Raw genomic sequence first — 12,834 nt, forward strand, 5'->3', positions numbered from 1 at the left:
GACCAGGAATTGCTTGATCGAAGGGTAGATGGCAGGGTCAACGCTTAACAAGCTCAACTTAGCGGGGACTCTGTCCTTGTGATTCCTTCCATTCAAAAGGTTCGGGCCAAATTTACCGGGTGGCCCAGAAAAAACGTTCCGAACTTTGGAGGCCTATATATCAAATACGAGTACAAATAACGAGCCAAAATTTTCATCAAGTTTGCGTCATTTCTTTGCGCATTGGTATGCCAAATTATAACACTATACCATCATTTTCAAGCTGGCAATCTTGAGTTGAATTAAGCAAGACGTTTTTGCATTTTTTGCCATGTCAAACGATAGTGATGATAGGGTTAGACGTCCCATGTTATAAAAAAGAATAAAAAATAGAACACATGAATGAAACCAACACATATGTTCTTATTTTAAATACTTTTGTCTCGCTTATGTGCCAAATATTGAAATACTGAGCCAAAATGGTGCTCATGGATGTCATTCGTTTCAACGCCAAATCATGTTTCGAGCAGGAGTGGCACGGTGCATGGATTACTGCTGATTACCCTCCTTTCAGTAGATCAAACAGTAAATCGACCGGATAAGGAAAACAAACTAAAGCAGACTGGTTCCTGTGCCAGAAGACCACAGAAAAGCTTATGAAAAACAACATTGCCAGCAGAAGACAAAAGAAAAACTGGTTGAAAAGCTACCTTTTCCCAGGAATGTCAGCCAGGAAAGCATTTGAGCCACAAGATAGTTAGAAAACTGGAAACTTCTTCCGATGGCTGGCACAGAGCCATCGTGGTTACCTGAGGGAATGTGTCATCCTGAGACCCGAACCATCAATGAGACTAGCTGCCAGTAGAAGTCATGGCTCTAGGCCGCGGTGCCGCGGGGTGAAAGTGACCCGTTCACTCACATTTTTTAGCAAGCATCGGAGCAAAAAAGTATTTTTTACATGGCATGCTTGAAACACGAACCGTTTAAAAAGTTATTTACCGAACACCATGAAAATCACACCATTTACTGAAAATGTGTGCCGCATTAACTATTCGAAGTTTCAATGTTGTACCTTTATCACTTTCTGAGAAATATTGATTTAAAGTTGGGAACGTTTTTTCTGGGCCACCCGGTATATTAACCCTCGCCCGTATAGGGGGGTCGAATGGACCCCCTCCCCTGTTTTTTTTTTGCGAATAACTCGCGTAAAAAGCGGCTGATCGCGACGAAACTTTCAGTACCCTCGCGGTAATCAATTTTACACCTACCCTGAAAATTTCATGACCCTGACCCTAATGACCTTTGACCTGTGACCTACTTTTCGAGACCATGTTTGGCCGGAATCGCGATTCGGCGTATGTCGGCTCGCATCAGCCGCGCGTTAGCAGTCTTTTCGTAGTTTCAAGCGTTCAAACATGGTAAATGATGTTGCTCCCATGCATTAGGGTGGGTGTCAAGGTCACCGGAAGGTCAGGTCAGGTCACTGACCTCTGATGACCTCGGTTCACTTTTTCGAGTTTTACATGTTTCTAGGCTAGTTTTTGGAGCTGAATTCGAATTTAGCAACCATTTGAACATTTACGAAGCAGTTTTGGTGCCTTCGTAACATGTTACGAAGCTGTCAGAGGCTACTACGAATATCCGGCAAAATCCTTACTGGTTGACCTGACCTGACCTGACCTGACCCGACCGGGCCGTAATGCATGAAGACATCATCAGTGATCATAACTAACATGATATTCGTGATCAGCACCCCGAAAAAACCCACAACAGCCACGTTTTACGACGTTCTAACAGTTCCCGATTTTCCCGACTTTTGGGTCATTGACCTGACCTGGAAGGTCAACCGATGACCTAGGACCTTAAAATTGGGTATCATCGGCTTTCTCTCGTCGCGGGTAGCACGCTCGTTTTTTCCGCGAAGCTCTAGCTCGATCAGGGACGAAACGGCAAGGGGGGTCCAACGGACCTCCCCCCCCCCCCCTTATACGTTCGTGGCTGGAAAAACACCAATACGGGCGAGGGTTAAAAAGGGGGGAGCCGAACCAGGTTGGGCCGAGTTGAACCAGGCTGGACCGGGGTCATACATGCAATCATGGTCAGACAAAACAGAAGTTAATTTCGGGTCAAATATTTGTATTACCTGATCTTATTGTTTTTTAGCTTACACGTATAATAACTTTTAGCTTTTTTTTAACTCCAGACTTCATGCACAGAAATGTGGCGTTCGTCCACTTTTCCTCATCGTCTCTTAGCGACTTGATTTCATGTGGCGGCGGAACGGGGGGGGGGAGCATCGGGGCACCGTGCCCCCGTTTGATTTTGGCATTTTAACATTAGCCCTATGGGCGTTGCATGGAAAGAATGGGACCAAAAGTCGGCAGTGCCCCCACGTCATTAAAGGTGTTCCGCCGCCACTGCTTAATTTGACCCTAAAGGCGTCTTACCAGCAAAAAAAAAAAAATCACCTGCGTTATAACGCAGGTGATTTTTTTAGGTATATATATTTAGGTATATATACATATATTTAGGTATATACCTAAATATTTGCCCAAGGGCGCTCCACGCAAGAAACGCCAGCCGGTCAAAAAGCTGGCGAACGAATACGATCTTTCTAGTGCTTGAATTATATTCAATGAAAATTTCAGGAGACATAAATAATATCTTAATCCTTATAGCTAGGCGCTCGGAGCATTCGCTAGCATTCCATTGCTAGCTGCATTATCAACGCTACATTTGCATTACTCTGGGTGCATCATAAGTAACAGTAGGTGAACCGGCCACAGCAAAACCATGCCTCATTATCCTTTCCTTCCAAGCTGCCAAGCTAACCGGCCGCCCGGCCCACCACCGCGATATGGAACAACACTGGAGTTCGCCATTTGCCTACGGCAGTGCCCCACCGCGCCGGGGCTGTTTGACAGGTCACCCGCACCGTGACCTCGCCACCCGCCCCCCCCCCCCCCTCCCCGCCCACCTCCCCATCGGGCCCAGCTCGGTAGTGACCTCTCCTTGAATTTGACATGGACTCGACTGAGGCTCAACGCCATCTAGTTACGTCTGGAGATCCTAATAAGATCCACTGTACGTTTTCGCCGCTAGATGGCTCTAGTGTCCGGCGCCTGTAGGTATGCTGTGCCGCCCAGCACGGACCAGACGCCGCCCGCCCGCCCGGCCGCGGACCGGAGATAGATCTACGCCGATAGGTGGGTTCACAGGCCCTTAATATTCATAGCGACATGGGTTTTGACGTCCATATCTCCTCTTTTGCACATGGTGTGGGTATGTATGCCTAGCCATAGACCTCTGTGTACCCTATCTCTGTGACTTAGCGTAAGCCTTGAGGAAACCTGAATCGCGTTGCGTTTTCTGGAACAATTTTGCTACAACCATTTATGCCTATCTGACCGTCTGGGTGATCCGTGAGCCGCGTTAGGCTCCAAGGGACGCCTGCTGTGATTCCTCGTCTTTCATCCGTACTCCTGCAGTCCACAGTAAGGACTCCCACCACCCGATGTCCACGGTCCATCCTCCCTCTGGAGGGCGCCTCAGCTCGCGCGGCGGGGGCTGCTGGCCGCGCCCAGAGCGCACTCATTTCCGCGGGCACATCATTTCCGGCGCCCCTTGGCTGCGGTTTGGTCGGCTGCAGGCCGGCGCGGCTGTAGCGGGCTCGTCTCGTTAGTGCTGTATCGCAGCGGCTCAAATCACGGCGCGCAGTCGCCCTCCGCCTCTGATTGTTGCTGCAGCCGCGCGCCGTTCGGCGGTTCACGCAGCAGTGGGGCCGCCGGCGGTGAACAGAGGGGAGCGGCGGCACCTCGTGCGTCCCCGCGGCATTGTGACTCCGGCGGACCTAATTGGACGGGCCGATAAAAATGAGCCGGGCCCAGTGTGCGCCGGTGATTGGGCCAGCTCTGTTTGATGTGGTCCCGGCCGGAAATTATGCAATTATGTGCCTTTGGAGATGCCGGCGGTGAGTAGACCCGATCGACCGGGGAGGACGTAGCCCGAGTGACGGCAAGTGGCGGAGGCCGATCGCATAGGGGACCGGGCAGGACACGTAGGCTGCAGTGTCCGATATTTGTGACCGGGACAGAGGCCCGCAGTCCGATCTCTGAGGCCGGGACACTGACCGCGGCGGCGCCCGGCGCCGAGGGTGCGCCCAGCGCTCCCGCTGAGAGGGTGGCCGGGGGCGGCCGAGCACGCATTTCCGCCACGGGAAGTGTCGGTAACGGGGGAGGAGCACGCTGTATACGGCACTCTCTGGGAGGAGAGCCGAGGGCAGCTCTGCTGTCGGCCTGTGGATCGTGTCAATAGTCCTCGTTATTGCAGCCCTCTTACAGGAGTCGGCCGTAGATCTCGTACGGAGCCGCGCTGATGGCAATGCCAACAAATCACAGTGGCCAGCTGGTCTGCGTAGCCGAGTTTGTACTGAGTAGGGCAGTCTCGACACTGGTCTGTGTAGGAGTCTGTACTGACTGGGACAGACTCGGCTGTGGTCTGTGTAGGAGTCTCTACTGACTGGGACAGACTCGGCTGTGGTCTGTGTAGGAGTCTCTACTGACTGGGACAGACTCGACATTGGTCTGTGTATGAGTCTACTGAATGGGACAGACTCGGCTGTGGTCTGTGTAGGAGTTCGTCTCCTCCCCAGCCGTACCTCCGGCCGTCGTCGGAGACAAACACTGCCGTCGCGTCCATTAGCGTCCATCTACAGAGCGGGCCGAGCCGGGCCGTCCGGGCGGGCGGGCGGTGCTGGCGGCGGCACTGGGACCGCCGCGCCGGGCCGGCCCGGATGGACCGGATGGACCGCGGTCCCGTGATGAGACCGCCGCGCCGGACCCAGGACCGGCACCAGTCCGCGGTCAGCCTGGGGCGGCCTCTGGCTGACCGCGGGGTGAGGCCGTCGCTGGTCAGCAGTCTCCGGTGAATTGTTCACTGACCGTCGGGATGCCTCGTCATCTGTTGTTCAGTCCCCCCCAGTGGTTGGATATGTGACGTCACCCGTCTCCCCGAGTGGCGCTGTTCTGTGACGTCACCCGTCTCCCCGAGTGGCGCTGTTCTGTGACGTCACCCGTCTCCCCGAGTGCCGCTGTTCTGTGACGTCACCTGGCTCCCGAGTGGTGCTGTTCTGTGACGTCACCCGTCTCCCGAGTGGCGCTGATCTGTGACGTCACCCGTCTCCCGAGTGGCACGGCTCTGCTCATTACTGCGGCCTTTTAACGAGCCGGCGCGGGCGGCCGGGGCGTGGCGCGGAGCGCCGCACCGCCAGCCGCCGCTGTCGCGCCCCGGCCGACAGACAGTCTCGTTTGGTCGTCAGACACGTAACCCACTCATTATCCTCCGATAAACCGCGGCGCGCCGGCGTCTCATTAACCGTCCGACGGGCACTCCTGTCCCCTGATCACTCCGGACCGGCCACGATTGTCACTTCTGCACATTTTTTCCTCCAATTAATTTGAGCGTCATTTTTGGGAGGTTGGCGCGGGCGGCGGCCAGGTGCCCTCTGGTCGCCTAACGAGCCGCGCACACCGCCGGCCGCCTAATGATCTCCGCCTGCCACCGGCCGGCGGCCTTTGATGAAAGAATGCCTCGGTCGCGCCGCGTCGCCGCCGACTTTGGCCGCCAGCAGACTTAGGCGGCGACTGCCAGCGCCCAGCAGACCGTCAGCAGACCGTCAGCGGACCCGCGGCCGCCAGCAGACCCCAGCAGGCCGCCTCAGGACGCTAGCAGACCACCAGCAGACCCAGACCGCTACTGCCAGCGGACCCGCGGCCGCCAGCGGACCCGCCAGCAGACCGTCAGCGGACCCGCGGCCGCCATCAGGACGCTAGCAGGCCACCAGCAGACCCAGGCCGCTACTGCCAGCAGACCGTCAGCAGACCCGCCAGCAGGCCGCCAGTAGAGCGCGACCGCGTCGGATGCGACGCTCTATTTCCGGCAGTGTCGTGACGACGGTCAGAGCTGATGAGTGGCTGGTGATGCGCAGGAAAAAGTACGCTAAAACCGAGTCATTTAATTGCAGCAAAACAGTGTTTGATGTGGTTTGCACACTGCACTCGCCACTCCGGAACTGTGAACATACCGGGCTGGTTATGATATTCAGGGATCAATTACAAACTGGCGTGATTCTCCTGTGAGAACGGACACTGAGCCCGGCCGGGTTTGGCGTGTAACATGCATCCGCTCTGTGTGAGCGCGGCGGCTGGTGGGATTTGGTCGGGCGGACGGCTGGTGGGATTTGGCCGGGCGGACGGCCGGTTTCCGCCGGCGGCGACCGCAGCTGCCCGGCCGGCTCGTCTCGCCTCTGCGGTTTCCTTGATGCCATCACTACTCCGGCTGTCGCCGCTTGGTCCGATGCAATCCGCTCATTAAAGCGGCTCTTGGCTGCATTCCCAGATTTAATTAGGCAAAACTCATGATTCATCTGCTGTTGGATTGTTTCCTACATCGTGTTTGACGTCCCAACACGGCCACGGCTGTCGAAAGCCGAGGATAAGGCCCGGTCGGGCCGTATAGGGTTTGTTTACGGAATACGTCGGCTGCGGATAATGACACTGATTGGGCGCTTGTTGGCATTTTGATTGCATTCTCGGTTTTCTATGCAGCCATGTTTCGTTGGCTGATGAATGGGGTTCTGCTGCAGTGAGCGGTGCGTTCAGCTGGCACCGGTCGTCTGAGGACGACACTGATTGGCGGGGCGCGGCGCCGGGCGGATCACCGGCGGCGCCCCGAGTCCAGTCTGGACCACACCGGCGGGGCAGTGGGCACTGACTGAGCTATCCCGACCACCGCTCCGAGCCCGGTCCGGATCTCTGCGCCCGACCTGACCCGACCCGCGTCCCTGTTCACCAGCAAATAAGGAGTTTCGAATCGTTACGAAAAATTGAAAATATCAGCAAATGTCCATGTGCACCATCAACTTGTAAGGAGGTTAAATAGTCATACGATGTGTCTGCTACATTCGTCTAGACGATATTTACTGATATATGCGTTATTCATGCTTTCAATATAGTTTTAATTCATTTCAGTGCACTTCAATAAATAAAATGAAATGCGTTTCTGGAAGCAATGTCGTGCTATTATTATTTATAACACGAACTAACGTTCATTGTGTAATGTTGATCGTGTTCATTAATGGTCTTCACCGTCGATCGTTTGGACACTTCCGTGACTGGGTGGCGGATGCTGGTGACCATTTGGGGGCCAGAGTACGGTCTTGGATATCAGCATTCTCAGCCCCTGCTCTGTTATAAATGGGCCCGCCTTCGAAGGCTATTTCAATGAATGGAACCTGGATCCATTTATTCAGATATAGTCAGTCACGTGTTAAGACTGCCAATGGTGAGGTAGCTGGCCCTCAAATAAACATCGGTGTTCCTATTTATTATGTGTCGCAACGAAGGTGAATCCGGTTTGCTTCATTTGTCTATTTCGAAAGGCGAAAGGCAATGAACCGTGTGCTGATGCCGTGTGCGTTGGCACAGTCGTCTCCATTTGTATGCTTTTATCGTTGTACGGCACACCCATTGCACTGGATTAGGTGTGTCGTTTTCCTCACTTGAGCTACTTTGGCCGGGCCGTCTGCAGGGCCATTAAAGTAAGCGGCTGTCGCGCCGGGTCCCCGCATCAGACAACACGGCAGCAGAGGTGCACTTAGCCGCTATTGGCCCAAGTGTGGCCGCGGGACGCTGGCGAGTGCTCTCCGTAAATATTATCGTTGTGTTTTAGCGTGTCGATACGGCTGTGTCGATGTGGAGGGGAGCTAATCATTACACTGCACGGGCGGGTCGGTGGGGCCGACCGGCGGCGCAGCGGCCGCTGGGTGACCGATAGCTCTGCCGCTCCGCCGGCACACACTCGGGCGCCGCACGGGAGAGCCGGGCCCGACCTGCGCGGCCCCGGTCCGACCTCCGTCGGTCCGACCGCCACCGCCGGACCCAGCAGCGACGGCTCACCGCGCCGCTCAGCGGGCCATGACAGCTGGCCCGACACATGCGTGTCTGTGTGTATAAGTGTGTGTATGTGTGTTCCTCCACCTGATTACGGCCGACTAGACCGCATCACGCCACGGGCTCGTTGAGCATTGATTTGTCGCGCGGAGGGCGGCAGGGACCGTACGGGGACCGGGGCGGCGGGGTGCCTCTATCAGCGCGGCGGTTGACGGCACGCGACGCGTTAGTGGCGGCCTTCGCTCCGGAGGCTCGCCGCGGCGGCTCATCCGGGCAGGGGTCTCGGTCGGCTCGCCGCGGCGGCTCATCCGCGCAGGGGTCTCGGTCGGCTCCGACTGCTGGCTCCTGCGCCGCCCGTCCTGCCACTGTTCCGCCGCCGGGCGCGTCCCCGACTGCTGGCTCCCCGCTCCACCCGGCGCCACTCACTCCGCTGTAACCGCGGCCAGCTGGCTGCCACCGCCGCACGGTAGATCCTCCCCTCGACTGGGACGCAGAGTGGTGCTCTTCTCACCGCCACCAACTCGGCTCATAAAGAGCGCGCCGCCAGCCACGCGCGCGCTAAACAGTCCCACATAAAACGGGTGCGGGCAATTAGGCTAGTGGGTGGTATCGGCGCCGGTGCCAGGTGCCGGCTGGCGAGCCCCGCCGGCAAACAGGCGACTAAGTGAGCCGCCCAGATTATCTAAACACCATTAGAAATGACTGCTTTCGCCGGCTGAGCCGCTAATGGGGGTAGCGCGCCGACAGCCGGTCCGCACCGTGCCACTTTAGCACGCGGTGCCAGCGAGGGCTCCACGGCCGGCCAGCTGCTGCCGTGGGGTCATAGCACGCGGTGCCAGGGAGGGCTCCACGGCCGGCCCCGCTGCCGTGGGGTCATAGCACGCGGTGCCAGGGAGGGCTCCACGGCCGGCCCCGCTGCCGTGGGGTCATAGCACGCGGTGCCAGGGAGGGCTCCACGGCCGGCCCTGCTGCCGTGGGGACTGGGGTCATAGCACGCGGTGCCAGGAGGGTTCCACGGCCGGCCCTGCCGCCTGTGGGGTCCACTGCATTGTCAGATGTGAATAAATACGAGTTTGTGCGGATGGAGGCCCACTGCCGGCTGGAGTGTGAGACGGGCCATCTCCGGCGCTGTCCTACATGTGACATTGTGACGCAGCCGCCCACCGGACCCGCCCCTCAGATTTCACGCTGCAATGCACTTGTCTGCATTGAATTCGGCTCACTGCTAGCTTATTTATAATACAATCATAAAATGACATGGATACAAAATATGCTGTATTTTTAATGCCCGAAGATTTTAGGCAAAATGATATAGTAAATGCCCTGTTTCCATTGTCATGTTTGCTTCTTAGATAATCTCAAGTCCATTTAAGCTGTTAATAAGTAGAGTGCAAACGCATAATCAAATGCTGTGCTGTTCCGACTAAGTACTCGATTCGTTTTGTTTTCAGACTGCTGTCCGAGTCCGGAGTCCGAGTCCGAGCGACTGGTGGCGGACGTCCGAGGTGCGGGGCTGAGCTGTGGTCCTCTACATCCGAGGTAAGGCGGTCCCCTGGTCCGCTGTGATCCGGGTGAGACGGTCCCCTGGTCCAGCTGAGGGGTGTTCCGCTCCTCTGGTCCGGGTGAGATGGTCCCCTGGTCCTCTGGTCCAGGTGAGGGTTGTTCCGCTCCTCTGGTCCGGGTGAGATGGTCCCCTGGTCCTCCGGTCCAGGTGAGGGGTGTTCTGCTCCTCTGTGGTCCAGGTGAGGGGTGTTCTGCTCCTCTTTGGTCCACGTGAGGGGTGTTCTGCTCCTCTTTGGTCCAGCTGAGGGGTGTTCCGCTTCTATGGTCCAGGTGAGGGGTGCTCCGCTCCTCTGGTCCGGGTGAGACGGTCCCCTGGTCCTCTGGTCCAGGTGAGGGTTGCTCCGCTCCCCTCTGGTCCAGGTGAGGAGCCCCCTGTTTCTCTGCAGTTCGGGTAGTGAAGATGAGCTGATGCTCTATCTAGATAACGGGCGCGGTGGCCGTCAGCCAGTGCCCGCCGACAGTCACACAGACACAGGGCCACAGGGGGTTCCACAGGGCCACAGGGGGTTCCACAGGGCCACAGGGGGTTCCACAGGGCCACAGGGGGTTCCACAGGGCCACAGGGGGTTCCACAGGGCCACAGGGGGTTCCACAGGGCCACAGGGGGTTCCACAGGGCCACAGGGGGTTCCACAGGGCCACAGGGGGTTCCACAGGGCCACAGGGGGTTCCACAGGGCCACAGGGGGTTCCACAGGGCCACAGGGGGTTCCCGCCGCGAGCGCGCTGTGGGAGGGGGAATAGAACTCGATAGGGGTGTGTGTTTGTGGGGGGGGGGGGGTCGCGTGCTGGCATGGTTACGTATGTAGATCAATCGGGTAATCGATAGGCGAAGCAACCTGCACCAAGTTCAAAATACTGCTTTTTCAGAGGTGCTCGAAGAAAATACACAAGGAAAAATTTCTAACTTAATCTGATTCGCTGATGATGTTTTGCTGATAAGGAGATTCGACTTGCTGATACGGAGATTCGACCTTCACTTATGTAACTGCTCTTTCCATGTAAATGTTGTTTTCTGACTCTGTCGGCTCCAGCTCGCAGGCGTGCAACCCCGCGCGACATGCTTTGCATACTTATGAAACAAACATCCACACTTAAACGGCAATGCATCTCTCCCATGAAGGGGTGAGCTCGCTGCGCCCGTCCCGGCCTGTGCCCCGCGACCCCCGAACCCCGACGTGTTCCGACTAAACGCCAATGGGCGGCTCAGGGCACGCGTGTCGGCGGGCATGCAGTGTGCAGTGTGCAGCGGGCGTGGAGTGGGGCCGCTGTCCGATAGTGGGGCCGCACGGGGACCGCAGTGGGACCTTCAGTGGTACAGATGTGGGAGCGCCGTGGGACCTCTGTTCGCCCTGTGAGACTGCAGTGGGACCGCAGTGGGACCTCTGTCCGCAGTGGGACCTCTGTCGGCCCATGGGACCGCAGTGGGACCTCTATTCGCCCGATGGGACCTGGTCGGTCGGGGGGAGGGGTCAGCCCTATACGACTGGCGCGGAGTCCGCCTGGAGACGGAGCTGTCGCTGTCCCCTCCCTCCCGTCCCGCATGTACGTCCCGCCTGTGCGTCCCGTCTGTGCGTCCCGTCTGTGCGTCCCGCCCGTGTCTCCCGCCTGTGTTGTCCTGTCTGTTACATACACCTTCCCCGCCTGTGTTTGCTGTCCTTCACATCAACTGCGCTTCCTAGCTGCCACGAGCCGGATTACTGGGTTAATTGGTGAGTGGTCCCCGCCTTGTTGCCACCGGGTTTATAGCATTATCGTGGTTATTCCCGGATATTCGACACTGGAAAGGTGGTATTACACTGGCGCACTCAATAACGCGTCTGGGGTGGTTGTAGGAGATTCATAATGTCGGTACAATTTTTTCCTTGCCACTGGAACTGGTTCGTTTGATCAAGGCAAGCTGCCAGATACTACGTTGTTGCCGGATGCCCAATGTTGGTGGGAGACCCTGCACCTCAACATGGCATTGGTAACTTGCTAGTTCTCAAAGCAATGTTACTCAACTATTTCGCGCAAATTTATTTCATGATTAAGTTTGTCCCCTCAATTGGATAAGTTGATTTAAGTGTAAAGTTGAGATGATTCGCAGTGGTATTAAACCGTTTGTATTTTTACGGTCCTCTAGCCCTTTTGTTTCCTTATGCCTGTCGTCGATACTAAGCGCATTAGTTGTAACATGGGTGTATTCGTATGGCTGCCTGCCCGTCTGGCCTCTAAACATTTCTGGTTGCCTAATCCGTATGCTGCCCATGGTTGCCACTGTGGATTATACGTCACTGACGTTTTAAACAGACGTCAGATGATGGACCTCGTATCGTCGCTCTTTCATCGAATGCCTTCAGTGCAGTTGCCCTTTGCTCCTATGATTGGGCTGATGTAATATTCGCCAAGGCTGCAGCAACCGACGTTCGACATACCACCATGAGCCGTCTTAGTGAGTCTCGGGTATAGGCCATTGGCGATGGCACTGGCAGAGAGCACCGAATGGGTGCACTGCCCGACTTAGCATTATAGTTTGCATAATCAAGTTAAGTGAAAATGGTCTAGCCCCAGCAGCCTCTCAGCCAGTGCGGTGACTCGCCGCCGCAGCTGTCCGCTCGTACCCCCCCCCCCCCCTCCTCCAGCTGGGGCCGTGCTCCGGGCCAGCAGCGGAGCCGGAGCAGCCGGAGCAGCCGGAGCCGGCGCTCTGGGCGGCGCGCTCGACAGCTGCGAGAGGTGCCATTAGCCGCAGCTTTGAAGACGGCCGGTAATCCCATCTGGGCGGGCCGGTAATATTTACCAGCTCCTTGTTGTGCGGCGGCGGCGGCGCACTTAGAGCGCATTAGTTGCAGGCCGGGTCGCGCGGCTGGCGCGCGGCTCGTTAATGGCGCGCCGCCGCCCGGATTCCGGCCGCTAATGGTGGCGGCGCGCGGCTGATTCGGCGCGCGCGCGCGCACGCGCCCCACTGCGGCCGGAATCCTGTGTGTGCGTCCGTAATGGGGCCGCGCTGCCGGCCGCTCCGGCTCAGTTCGCTGCCGGTCCCCGGCTAATGTCGGCAGCGCCGCGGAGCTGACCGAGTCGCGTCCTTCATCCACAGCCCACCGCCGGCCTGTCGTGTCCAATGCAGTTCCGTGGCCGTGTTTCTTCGTTCTTCACAAAAATCCTTGAGTGCGGGGAAACACGAACGGCTTGTGGAGCTGTTCCTCTTAACCGATGCATAAGAACCTGACAAAGCAACGTCTATAGTAGAGATAATTTAGAGCTAAAATATCATTGCACCATACCATAGCGGGATCGGCCGAGGCAGATAAGATATAACGCCGCACTCAGTAGCATGCATTCTTATAGGTATGTGTGTATGTGTGT

The 12,834-nt window shown here is 56.9% G+C and overlaps 1 protein-coding gene across 2 annotated transcripts in view; it reads left to right on the forward strand.

Moving 5' to 3' along the window:
- LOC122363761 (LIM domain only protein 3-like) overlaps nucleotides 1-12,834 on the forward strand; it is an 85,865-nt gene that overhangs the window by 15,962 nt on the left and 57,069 nt on the right. For both annotated transcript variants that reach the window (XM_043333378.1, XM_043333380.1), the window contains exon 2: nucleotides 9,380-9,467. The gene's annotated coding sequence lies outside the window, so the exon portion shown is untranslated. The remainder of the gene's footprint in view (nucleotides 1-9,379; nucleotides 9,468-12,834) is intronic.

This window comes from Amphibalanus amphitrite, unplaced genomic scaffold, assembly GCF_019059575.1.
Source record: "Amphibalanus amphitrite isolate SeventyFive unplaced genomic scaffold, NRLGWU_Aamphi_draft 000638F_arrow, whole genome shotgun sequence".
In the NCBI taxonomy this organism is placed as follows: domain Eukaryota; kingdom Metazoa; phylum Arthropoda; class Thecostraca; order Balanomorpha; family Balanidae; genus Amphibalanus; species Amphibalanus amphitrite.